This window comes from Gekko japonicus, unplaced genomic scaffold (genome assembly GCF_001447785.1).
Source record: "Gekko japonicus isolate JY-2015 unplaced genomic scaffold, Gekko_japonicus_V1.1 scaffold125, whole genome shotgun sequence".
Lineage (NCBI taxonomy): Eukaryota > Metazoa > Chordata > Lepidosauria > Squamata > Gekkonidae > Gekko > Gekko japonicus.
The window spans coordinates 126514-139842 of record NW_015165834.1 but is presented as its reverse complement, the minus strand read 5'-3'; positions in this window follow the sequence as shown (position 1 = coordinate 139842).

Below are 13329 nucleotides of genomic sequence, written 5' to 3'. Positions count from 1 at the left end.
ACAAAGAGAACTGGTTGGAGTCTCCAGCGCAGTTCACATTAATAAAACCAAGTAAGATATAAATCAGCCAAATGGGTAATTATGCCATGTTTAATACTGGTTGAAACTCAGATAATTAATAATTTGGAAGGCTCAAAATGCCAGCAAAGTCAGTGTACTGGAGTAATAATTACCAACTTCTGTCAGACTTGAAACAGATTTAGAGTAAACAGAAAATCGTACCACTGCTAGAAGAGAATGTGTATGAAAACTCTTCTCGTGGTTTGGATACTTGTAGATTGTGATGGAATGGCTTATTCTGTGAAATAACAGGAATCAAAGAGCATCCCTAATTGGAAAGGTATCCTGAAGGAACAAACTACTCAGAGGTCTGTACCTTTGTCACGAGAGATAGGTTGATAGACAGAGGTGTGCTTTCTTTGTGACAGTCCCACAGTTGTGGAATTTACTCCCTTAACTATGTCAGTTTACTGGTTTTGGCATTTAAGGAGCTATCCTAAGCAGGTCTACTCAAAAGTAAGTCCCATCTTATTCAATGGGACTTATTCCCATGAAAGGGGTCATAGGGTTACACTGTAAATTGTTGGGGGGGGGGAACTGTAGCCACATTAAGAACATAAGAGAAGCCATGTTGGATCAGGCCAATGTCCCATTCAGTCCAACACTCTGTGTCACACAGTGACCAAAACCCAGCAGCCTCAGGAGGTCCACCAGTGGGGCTAGAACTCCAGAAGCTGTTGCCCCACAAGCATCACTGCCCCAGACATAGTGTTCCATCTATACCTTGTGGCTATTAGCCACAAACGGACCTTTGCTCCACATTTTCACTCTCAAATATTTTTGAGGAGGAAATATGTTTTCAAAAGATGCAAAAATGCCCCCCACACACACCATACTTCTCTGTGCTGGTTTTGCAGTTCTTTATAGCCATTGTTCCTAGGGTTGCCAACTCTGGGTTGGGAAATTCCTGGAAATTTAAGGTAGAGCCTAAGGAGGATGGGATTTGGGGAGGGAAAGGACCTCAGCAGGGTATAATGCCATAAAGTCCACCCTCAAAAGTGGCCATTTTCTTCAGGGAAACTAATCTCTGTCATCTGGAGTTCAGTTGTAATTCCAGGAGATCTCCAGGCCCCATCTGGAGGTTGGCAGCCCGAATTGTTTCCTTTTCTGGTGTCATTTATGTGCCATTTTAAAAGCAGAGAAGACTTCTCTTTCTTCTTTTCTGCACCATCTCTCCCAATCAGCAATTGCACAGTGAATCTCATGATGTCACAGAACTGGCCATATTTGTCTGTATGGCAATTTCACCGATGGCAAAGGATGCCTCCTTGTCCTCACTCACAGGAATGCACATCCAAGTCTCCATCCCATTCAGTGTAATATAGTGCAGATAGGTAACTCTTGCAAATGTGGATGGAGGCCAACACTTCTGTGTTTTCCCATGCTTAGCTGACTCAGAAAATCCTGTATTCAAGTTCTGCCTTACCCACAAGCTTGCTATACTTACCCACAAATTTGCAGAGCCTCACACTAAGAAATCAGGAAATGGCAGCCAAGCTGTTGAAGCAATATGGATTCATTCCTATCCTGTAGAAACACTTTTGTGCACTTGAATATTGCCCAAAGAGGTGGGAGCTTTTCAAGGGGTATAAAATTGTTCACAAAGCAGCCTTCCCTTCAGTTGATAGCTAACACAGTGTAGTTGCTGAAAGTCTTGAGCTGTGAGCCAGATAATCCTAAATTCAAATCTTACTTCATCCAAAGGCTCACCAGTAGTCTTAAACCAGCCATTTTTATCTCTTACCTCCCTGTAAAATGGGGTAATGATACTGACCTGTCTTTCAGGATATCTTTATTATACCAATTTGTGTTCAATATATTTGTAACATCCAAAAAGCACTATCTGCTACTTTATTTGTATGTCTTCTGGTAGACCTTTGAGGATCATGATAAATAGTTGTGTTGACAACTTTGTGGTTGACTGGTCTTTTAGGGTGTTAGTAGTATTACAGTTTTCATGATTCTATTTTTATGGTGTGTTTTATATTGTTTTAGTGAATGTTCTGCTTTCTTTGTGTTCTGTTCAATGTGGGGAATGTGTCCAACTTTTAAAAGTAATTTACATGAATATCTAAATATATGCTTCTATCTCCACTGAAAAAAGATACATCTGGAGCCCAGATGCCCTGTTGGGTTTAGAACCAGAAATGCAGGAAGACACGATCTTAAGAAAATGAGCAGCAACTTTCTGTGTCTTTAGAGGCCATTCCGCACATGGATTGTTTGAAGTCACTGATAGAGTCATAGCGCTAGGATGGGCATCAAAGTTTCCAGCATCTAACCTCTTCTACCCAAAGTCCATTTACTTTACACATCAAGCAAGACTGCTCCCGCATAATCAAGAAACGGCGCACGAGAGTGGTTAAGTTGCAGGACATAGCAATATAGCTACATGGCATTTCTGTAAAGGAAATAACAGAATGGAGAGTCCTTTTATGAAGGGAACAGGATTGTCATCTACCCCACTGGTGGTCATGATTATTCTCCTACTGCATAGTTTCTACTTTTGTAATTCTTTTTTTATTGTTTCTCATTTTTGTGATCATGGATTGCTGGTTGTTCTGGCGAAGTTCTGTGTGAGACTGATTGACAGAACTACTGGAGGTGAGAAATCATGAGGCAGAACAAATTATGCATCATTCAGGATTACTCATACAGTTGGGGTCTTGATACCTTGATACACCAGTTTGATGTAGTGGTTAGGTACGCGGACTCTAATCTGGGAGAACCGGGTTTGATTCCCCACTCCTCCACTTGCACCTGGCTGGATGACCTTGGGCAAGCTGTAGTTCTGATAAGAGCTGTTCTTGATAAGAGCAGTTTCTGTCAAGAGCTCTCTCAGGCCCACCTACCTCACAGGGTGTCTGTTGTGGGGAAGGGAAGGGAAAGGAGTTTGTAAGCCGCTCTGAGACACCTTTGGGTAGTGAAGGGCAGGGTATAAATCCAATCTCTTCTTCTTCTTCTAATAAAAGATTATTTATTTGCATTCATTTGGACAAAGCTCCTGACTTTGTGTGCAACTCTCCTCTTGAAGACTTAAAAACCTGAACACTTTAAAGTGGTATTTGGTATGTTTGTATGGACATCATAAGAAAATCTGAAAACAGTTGAGTGGATACAGCTGGATTTTAGAAGCAAAACCCAGAGGAGTTCAACATTTGGCAAACACCAAGCCACAGATTTGTTCACTTGCTCTTTAGCAACATATAGGAATTATCACATTTTACTGGCCATCAATAGGATATGCATAAGTTTTTCTATATTAATTGTGACAGACAAGGTCAGGGTCCCCATGCCTAGCTCCAGAACAGTTTTGAAAGCCAGTGGTTCACCTGCAACAATGTTCAGTGACAAAGAGAACATCTTTCACTCTGATTACACAGCCCTGAGTAATGACGAGCAAATCCGGCACACGTAGTATTAGGAGAGAGGGTTTCCAAAGCAGCGTTGCAATTTCCAAGCAGGCCTGAGTCCTCAGAATCTCTCACTTTAGTTGTTAAGTACTGAGCAAGGTTTGTGTGCAAACATGGTGTAGAAACGATGCCCACATGGGAACTGTTCGCTAAGAAATCCCAGGAGCGGAAATAATCATCAGAGGGGAGAATTTCTGTGTCTGGAATCTTTGATGAGGAGTTCCTGCACACAGACAACTCCCTGAAGACATGCAGCATGGGAAAGTTGCTTGTTCTGATTCCTATCAGGGGAGTGAAATATGGCATTCTAATTGGACCTTACAATATGGTTTCTGCTTTTACTATGGAAAACATAAAAGAGCTGAGAGGTTGTACGAAGCAGCATGCATAACTAGTTTTAGAAGCAAAACATTATACATCAAACCTATTCCAGTTTCTGCCGGAAACTGCTTAAGGATATTCAATGATTTCCCTTCCAAGCACGGTAACTTCCACTGCTCACCCTGTGCCTCCTTGCCTTCCTCCCTTATACAGTATGCAATTTCATGCCATCTAGTGCCAAAATAAAGAATTGCAAATAGCTACTTGCTGCTGTCAATCACAACACTATATCTTTGCCAGCGTTGCTCTTTGACATTTTCCTTTCCTTTTAGCCTGATAGGTTCATGTGTTGCTCTTCACAGGTTTGCTGTCCAACCGCAAAGAGCAAAAAGGATGACCGATAGGGACTCTGGCCTTCTATGATGGGCAGTGAACTGGTCTCTTTTGGTTGTTGTTTTTTTGCCATCAAGTCACAGCTGACTTATGGTGACCGCGTGGGGTTTCCAAGGCAAGAGTCATTGAGAGGTGGTTTACCATTGCCTGTATCCACATCATGACCCTGGTATTCCTTGGTGATCTCCCAAGCAAATACTAGCTAGGGCTGACCCTGCTTGACTTCCAAGATGTGACGAGATTGAGCTAGCCTGGGCTATCCAGATCAGGCTGGGCTGCTTACTCATGAGCAAATTCACTAACTCAAAGGACTCCAACCTGGTGTTTGAACGCTGCCTAGCAGGTTTACCTTCCCCAAGTGTAGTGAAGACAAGGATCTGGAGGGGCCAAGCGTCCATCTTGATGAGTTAAATGGACCTAGACCACAGCTCTTCTACCCTGCAGTTGTAATGGCAGGCCGTGGTGCAGAAAGAGAGCACGTTTGCTCTCAAGTAAGCACCCTCTAGTTTGCCATCCCAAGCTTGCCAAGAGCAATGTCCTCCCACAGTGTCTGTCCAGATGTCACAAGGTACCCTGAGAGGGAACTAAATGGCGCTTTAATGTGGTGCTCCTCTGCTCTGCCAAATGAACATGGAGGTTTACGGACAAGGGGGGAAAGCCAACTGACCAGTGAAAAAGCCAGTCCTATGCTTGTGCTTCTAACAGAAGTTCCAACTGCAGAAGAAAGCCAGGGAAGCTATTCATAGCATGAACGCCAACTGTTCATTTTGGCTGATCCAGTTTGGTGTAGTGGTTAAGTGCGCGGACTCTAATCTGGAAGAACCGGGTTTGATTCCCCACTCCTCCACTTGCACCTGGCTGGATGACCTTGGGCAAGCCATAGTTCTGTCAGAGCTGTCCTTGAAAAAGAGCAGTTTCTGTCAAGAGCTCTCTCAGCCCCACCTACCTCACAGGGTGTCTGTTGTGGGGAGGGGAAGGGAAAGGAGTTTGTAAACCGTTCTGAGACACCTTTGGGTAGTGAAGGGCGGGGTATAGATCCAATCTCTTCTTCTTCTTCTTCTTCTTCTTCTTCTTCCTTAAAAGCATACAGTTTAAAGGGGGGGGTGATTCAAAATTTGGCAACATGGTTATTGATGAGCACAACTTAGATGACAAACTCCTCTAGCTGTCCCTGATAACAGCCTGGGAAATACAGTGGTATGAACACATCATAAATGTGCTTCTATAGATCGGTGTTTTGTGTTTAAATAAAATTGGAAAAGAATATGACAACCAGAGATAATTCCTTCTGGAATTGTTCTTGGAAAGTGTCTCAGAAATCTTGCAGACATTTGATCAGGAAGTCCCATTGGATTCAGTAGGATTCCTGTGTAAAAATCCATAGGATCAGGTTGTGCATTTTCCAGTGGGAAAGCTTCCCAGGTTTGCATTCTAATCTGTACATGGCTTTCCAGAAGGCATTTTGCCAAAGCATGGGAGAGGCTGCAGGGAAGGGGGGGGGGTGTCTTAGAAATTACTTCTTTGTTGTATAAATCCTCCTTTATTCATTCAAATGGTCATTTAATCTGCATCTTCTGTATGGATTTGCACTTGCTGCTGTCAGCTTATTAATCATTTTAATACTCAATTATACATTTATTAATCTAGCTTGCATGCTTCCATTTCATTGCAGTAATAACATTTTGCATGTTAATCATTTCAGAGGGAGGGGTGGTGGCTGGACATCGCAGGAAGATAGATTACTATTTTGTTAAGCAGCTGGGTGAATTGTCATATTAATCAATATTATCTCAGTAATTTAATACCACTTTTGCTGTGATTCCAGATTTCCTCAGCATCTTTGCTTCCTGGTTATTACTAGCCAATAGCATGCTGCTCAGCAACATATATGCATTATTGTGAATTATCATAGTTGTTTACATTGACGCTTTTTAACTTGCAGATTAGACTCCTGTTAATGTGGTATTTACAGCAGAATCCTATGCATATTTACTTAGGAGAAAGTTCCATTGAGTTTAGTGGATCCTATTCCCAAGGGAAGTGTGCATAGGACTTAGCCTCTGCAGATGTTTCAAATTCCATAATGTCATTGATTCACAATTCAGTAAAAAACATTATAATGTATTATCTAATCTTTCCATCTATCATGTGCAATGCTTTCCTTTTAAGATGTGTTTCATAATGGCATGGAAGTTTTTATTTTTTCCAAGTTCGTATTCTGTTTTGCTGCTTTCATAATAACTTCATGGCAAATGTGGCCGATTTTCTGCAAATGGTTTTACCTTTATTAGTGAAAAGACTATAGCATACTGAATTCACTTCAAGGTGCTGGTGCTCACCTATAAAGCCCTTTATAGTCAGGGGCCAGCATACCCGAGGGAACGCCTTTCACTACATGTTCCCCAGAGAGCACTGTGTTCAGGGACACAAAACCTCCTAGTGCTCCCTGGCCCTAAAGAGGCCAGACTGGCCACCACCAGGGCTAGAGCCTTTTCTGTAGCAGTGCCGCACTGGTGGAATAAGGTCCCTGAGGACACCAGAGCCCTGTGGAACTGACTTCAGTTCCACAGGGCCTCCAAGACGGAGCCCTTCCACCAGGCATTTGACCACATTTAACATCTTGATATAACTTGGAGCCTCCCTGGGATTGTTCACATCATCCAAGTTTGTACTAACTGACTCCTGTTATGAAAATATTGGATTATGACTGCCATTGGATAGGAACGTACGTATGCATTGCACTTTAGATTTTACGCGTTTTAAAACTGTTTTAACTCTCCTGTGTTAGCCGCCCTGAGCCTGCTTCAGCGGGGAGGGCGGGGTATAAATCCAATAACTAAATAAATGGCTAGCCATAAAATGTGATAGGGTGATCCTACTGTCAGCCACCTAAAATGCTACGTAGAGATCAAATCTCTAAGAACTGGGATTTACATTCATTTTCCTCTCATTTTCTTCATACTTGCCTTGCCAAAACCTGTGATTAATTAGGTGCAATCATACTGAACAGTTATCATCCAAGTCTTCAGCTTAAACAACCCTATGAAGTAGGCTAGGCTGAAAGACAATGCCTGTCCCAGTAACCTTCATGGCTGAGAGAAGACACAAACCCACGTCTCCTCAGCTCTGGCTTCTGTGTACCCATAAATCACATATTCTGGCACATCCATGGCTCCAGCTCCTTCACTTGTTGGAAATGTAATCAGACACAATATGTAGGGCCAGCAGTGTTCACGCTGCAGCACATGGAGAGCCACATACACAAGTACCATCAACCAAGAGACCCACGTCTATTTCTATTTGTGGCATAAGGCCTGCAGCTCAGGGAAAGTTGTAGCTTACCTGTTCCTCTGGTGGTGTTTGTTTCATGATTGGAACCACCTGGAAACCACAGCCTCTACAGGCTAAGGCCCTTGCCCACTTTCCTGAACCATGAGGCAGGTGCCACATTGGGGAACAGCGCTTAGAAGTTCAGAAGAGGCACTTGTGGCGTATCAAAGTTAGTATCACTGATGTAAAGTGATGACCTTGTCTTTCCCCTACAAGTAACTTATCCTTACAGAGATGTTCAGGTGCAAATTTTGAAAGTGCTTGTACCTAGGATTCCTGGCGTCTACATATTTGGATATGACATTTTCCAGGAGGAGGGAGAACATCATACAGTTACAGACTTCCATCCTTGTCATCTTTCCTGATCCATGAGGCAGGTGCCACATTGGGGAACAGCGCTTAGAAGTTCAGAAGAGGCACTTGTGGCATATCAAAGTTAGTATCACTGATGTAAAGTCTCTCCTAATGACCTTCTCTTTCCCCTACAAGTAACTTATCCTTACAGAGATGTTCAGGTGCAAATTTTGAAAGTGCTTGTACCTATGATTCCTGGCGTCTACATATTTGGATATGACATTTTCCAGGAGGAGGGAGAACATCATACAGTTACAGACTTCCATCCTGAAAAGAAGAATGACACCCACGGTCTCCTGATGGTCATTAGCTCTGTATTGTTCAAGCGGTTTCCCCTGTTGTATCACTGGAGGCCTTCAAAAATTATGTCCCAATAGCAGCCAGGAGGCCTGTTGAGGTGGATGAATATCTACCCCTCCCATTTTCCTGCCTCGGCATCATCTACCTACTTCTCTTCCCCCTGACCCTTCTGCTCCTTTGGGTTTTCAAGGCTGACCCCATCCTCTGACACCGTCCTGATGCAGATGGTCTCCATTTATGGCCACCCCTTTCTCCAAAAGTGGCAGGTTGTTAAAGTGGGTGAGAGATGTCCTAAGAGACCAGCAGGGGCAGCTGTAACTCCAGGAACCCTGGGGGTGACCTGACTTGACCCAATGCCAGGAGAAGAAAGGCCTGTATTAAGCCAGGGGTGCAGGTGTAAGGTATAGTACCAGCAGGGAGCCTCACATCTCCTCAAGAAAGAGCAGTGATGAGGGAAACCAGGCCTGGGTCTCACAAGGGGGATCTTCAGTTGGTGGTGGTCTTCTACTTGTGTAGTTGCAGTGCCAATTCAAACCAAGCCATAGGCACAACTGTGTTTGTAGTACTGGTGAATTGCTTTCCTGGAACGAAAGGCAGTCTGCTTTTTCCTAGGGCTGCTTCCCAAACTTCTAGTTCAGAGTTAAAGTGCCAGGTTCCGAACATGAGAATCTGGTGTGTTGATATACCTGGAGTTAGATACCTTGAGTTTACTTTAAGCATTTGGCTCACTGCAATTTGCCATTCAGTGTGAGCCTGCCAGTTCTTCCAACAGAAAGTGAAACAAAGTTCTAAACAAATGTGGTTGCAAGGCAGGTCATCGTGCAGCGACCACACAAGTATACTCTGAACCCAACTCTACCAGATGTGCTTAACTTGCATTATTGCCCTGTCATGGGGTTTTTTTCCTCCTCCCCCCTTTCATCTTCTTTACTTACAGTTAAAAACTAGCTCTTCCTTATCACTGTTTCTCATCTGACCATTTTTCTATTTCACTTCTATTTTAAACTTAATTAAGCAATTTATGCAGCGAGGCGGTTGAGAAATCTCTTGAATAAATAAAGCAGCTAAATTACAAATAGTAACTTGCCATTTTTCCTAAACAGCTAGATAGCATCGTTCTTTACCTTTAGCTTCTTGAAACTCGATGGCGGTTGTAAGCAGAGGCTATCATTTGTGTGTAAAAAGAGGCATGTGTGTGTGTGTGTTTTAGTTTAATGCTATCGTTTTGCATTACAGAGTACAAGGCGGATCACTAACTTGCCTGACATTACCTTGTAAGTCTATGGCTTTGTTAGGATTTGAACTCAGATTTCCAGCTTTAGAATATAATGAGAGAAGGGCATTAGGGGATTCAGGATGTGGTGAGCCTGTAAGGTTCAGTGGAGCAAGCAATATACCCCCCACTCCCAAAAAGAAATCCAGAAAAACCATTAGGTTCAATGTGAAAACATTAACAGGTAGAAAGAGCCTATTTTACTTATAATTTAAATAGCATGTAAAATGCATGATAGGCCCAAGTTTATTCTTTCGCATTTCCATTTTGTGTGGGAGACAAACCATGATGATTTCCATGTCACAGATGGGGAAGTGAACGAGAAAGTCAAGCCGTTCAGTGATACTATGGCTGGCCCCGTGAGCTCTTTTTTCAGTGGTATGTAAATTGTAGCCACGCTTCAAGAATTACCTCGGAGTCCATGCTTTGCATATAAATTTGTATGTACATAGAAACAGGCATATGAAAAAAAACCCAGACAGAAAAGTAACAAATGCTTCCTGGCAAGATAAATACCTATCCAAAGCTACAGTAATCGTGAGGGTTTTTTTTTTGCAAATTTCACATAAGTGTATTTCTTTTAACCATAATTCCAGCACAGTTTAGATATTTAAAAGGATCTGGGTTGTGGGGGTTTTTTTCAAACACATTGCGTGAAATGTACTAAAACTATCAGAGCAGTCTCACTTGGTTTTGACAAAACAGCGCCAGGATGAAGTCACTTTGAAAACTTAGCACTATACAATGGCACAGCAAGCTAGCTCTTTTGTAACGTGAAATGGAAGACCCCTTCACTTCCTAAGGGAAGCCCTAGCTACTTTGAAAGCTTGTCACCAACCAGGGGGTACATTATCCTCTTAATGTACTTATGTAACTTCCATTAACATTGACTGGAATTATATGTACTTGCTGAGAGAATATGTATTTTTGTTAAAATGGAAGCACCAGTCCATTGTGACTGGTTTTCTTACGACGTTTGCAATTGTGTCATTATTAGATTTTTATGTTTAAGCTTCGCTGGCTGCTAGTCAATGCTTTTTTAAAAAAAAATTAAACAATTTGATATTTAAAACTTCTTTTCTATGATGGCCTGAGAAACTTAGTTTTCATACAATTGCGATTCAAAGGGGAAGAACCAATCAAATTCACAGAATATCATGTTTACCTACCCCCCCTCCCTTGCACACACAGATTTATCCATTGTTAGCATTATGTTTTTCAAAGAATATTTTTAATGTGCTTTCCAGCAAATTTGTTTCAGTGTGGGGTTCTGAAAGCTGGGGAAATAATATTTCCCTATCAGTTTACACAGTATTCTCACAAGTGGATTTGGTTTTTGCTTTTCTATATGTAATTTAAATGTATCTCCTGAATGTTTCAGATCTATAAGAGGAACATGCAAGAACAAGGAGCACGGTTTGTGCCAATCAAGAACAGAAATTTGAATGTAGGCAACGGGGTCAATTCAGACTAAATGTTCTGCAAATGGAAGTCAAGTTTATTAAAAACAGTCATAAGACCAGCAAAATAAACCACAATAGTACAACAACCTAGTCTACGACATAGAATCCTTGCTCTGCAAATGGAAGGGGAGATGCAATTTCTGCCAATTCCCTTCCGCAGATCCCCCCAATTTGTCCCTCATGTCATTCCTGAGAATCTCCTGTTCCCCAGGAGCAGCATTTGGGGGAGTTCACTGGGCTGCAGGACAAAGGGGGAGGCAGGAAAAGGCTGTTCTGCTGGTGGAAAAGCTTTCCATTAGTGGTAAATGTAGTCTGGATCCAACCCACTGTCCCTATTTCTGCTATTTCAGTGTTATGAGACACATGCATATCAAAAGGCATCCTTGTGAAAATACATGTTGTGTTTAATAAAGATTGATTTCATAAAACTATTCAGTACGCAGTATGTGTGTTACCATTATAACTCCAAACACGTGCCACAAGAAAAGGAACAGTTACATGCTTTAAAGGCCCATGAACTGAAAGTGGGTGGAAACTCTGTTTAGGAATGCACTGTAAGAAACTTTCTCTATTCCAGAGAGTTTATTAAGCAAATTCAGGCCAAAAACTACTACTTTACATGGGACAGGGAGATGGTGATAAGGAATAAATCCACAGAGAAAATAAACATGAACACATAAACATAAACACAATTTCAACGGGAAAGAAGAGAGTTTAAAAATAAATAGGGCATGGTTTCCTGTCCTGAATAACACAAAAGGCTTTATATCTGACAATAGCACTACAGATAAGATTAGAATTTCAACAGCCAGTCCACATACAAAAGAACCTCCTCGGGAAACAGGAAACCTCCTCAGGGAACAATCCATATACAAAAGAACCTCCTCAGGAAAGTGCCTCCATTAACATGTTCATAGCCTGGGGAACTCCTACAAGATAATGACTTAGCTCTACTCCACCTTCTGGAGTAGATATAAATTACCTGCCTACCGTTTTCTTCTCACCTTGACACAGAGAGTACTCCATCTTTCTGTGTTATACCTCTGAGGATGCCAGTCACAGTTACTGGCAAAACTACAATGCCAAGACCATGGCCACACAACCCAGAAAATCTACAGCAACCACAGAGAAAATATTGGTTATTTCCTACGATATTTCTTTCTTTCTAAAATACATGTTTTGTAAACATGTCAGTCTCTTTAGTATTGCCTACGCAGTTCCCCAACCTCTAGACACACCATTGGGGCATACACAATTTCCTATCTAGATGAAAAATACACCATCCATGAACGGTCAGTCGATCTAGTTCAGTTTTTAACTGTTTTACAATCCTTTGTGGCCAATGGGAGAGACATCAGCTTGTGCTCAAACCACCTATTGAAATCAATGGGACTTTAAAAGTGCTTAACTTTGCCTGGGCTGCATATATTTTAATGCCTCATAAATGTATTTACTGATAGTGAATTCGACCTGACAAATGCTGCTGTATCCCATTGCAGATCTTCCCAGTTCCGAGCCTGGTGCTCTACCTGCAGGACCACGCCTTCCTCATTGTTTTATGTTTAGTGCTGTTGCCAGGACCCAGAGGCTCCCGTCAGGATCAGGCCCAGTCTTGTATTACTGCAGTGCTCTCGCGCTCTCTCTTCCCAGAGGAGTTTATACTTAAGCTTTATAATTAGGTGCCACATCTGGCAAAATCATAAAAGGATTTCTGAATCCCTTTCTGAAGCATCTCATCCCTGAAAAGTCAGGCATCCTTTGAAAAACAAATCAGAGTTAAAATCAGGCAAGGTTTTCAGTGATGGAGAAACTAGATTGTTTTCTGCAAGTGAAATAATAATTTGCAGCTCTTCCCCCCCACACACACACCCCAAGAGTTATCTTTTGCCACCTACCATAGTTAAAAAAAAAAAAGCACCTGCACAAAGATCCCGAGCAAGTTAGACAAGTGCAAGTAGCAGATTCTTCTCCCAACCAAAGGAGGGGACCTCCCTCTCCTTTTCCTGCTGGGAAGAGCTTCTGCGTCAGTCAGGTGTGTCTGGCTGCAGCTTCCTCTCCCAGGGTGGCTTTTCACTTTGGAATATCAGGATTGGTCAGTGGGGATGGTTTACCTATGTTTGCCCCACCAACACTTCCTTTGCATCCAAATTTGGGGCGGGGGGGGACTTTCCTGTTGGTCTGGGACAATGCCCTTGTGGAAGGCATCTGGCAAAGCATAGGTGAATTGCCTGGGATTTGCCCCCAGGTGTAAGTTTGGGGTCATGTAAAGCTCTGGGTAGCAGTCAGATCTTGGAAGCTAAGCAAGGCCGGTCCTGGTTAGTATTTGGATGGGAGACCTCCAAGGAATACCAAGGCTGGGACACAGAGGCAGATAATGGCAAATCACCGCTGAACGTCTCTTGCCTTGGGACACCCCCCCCCC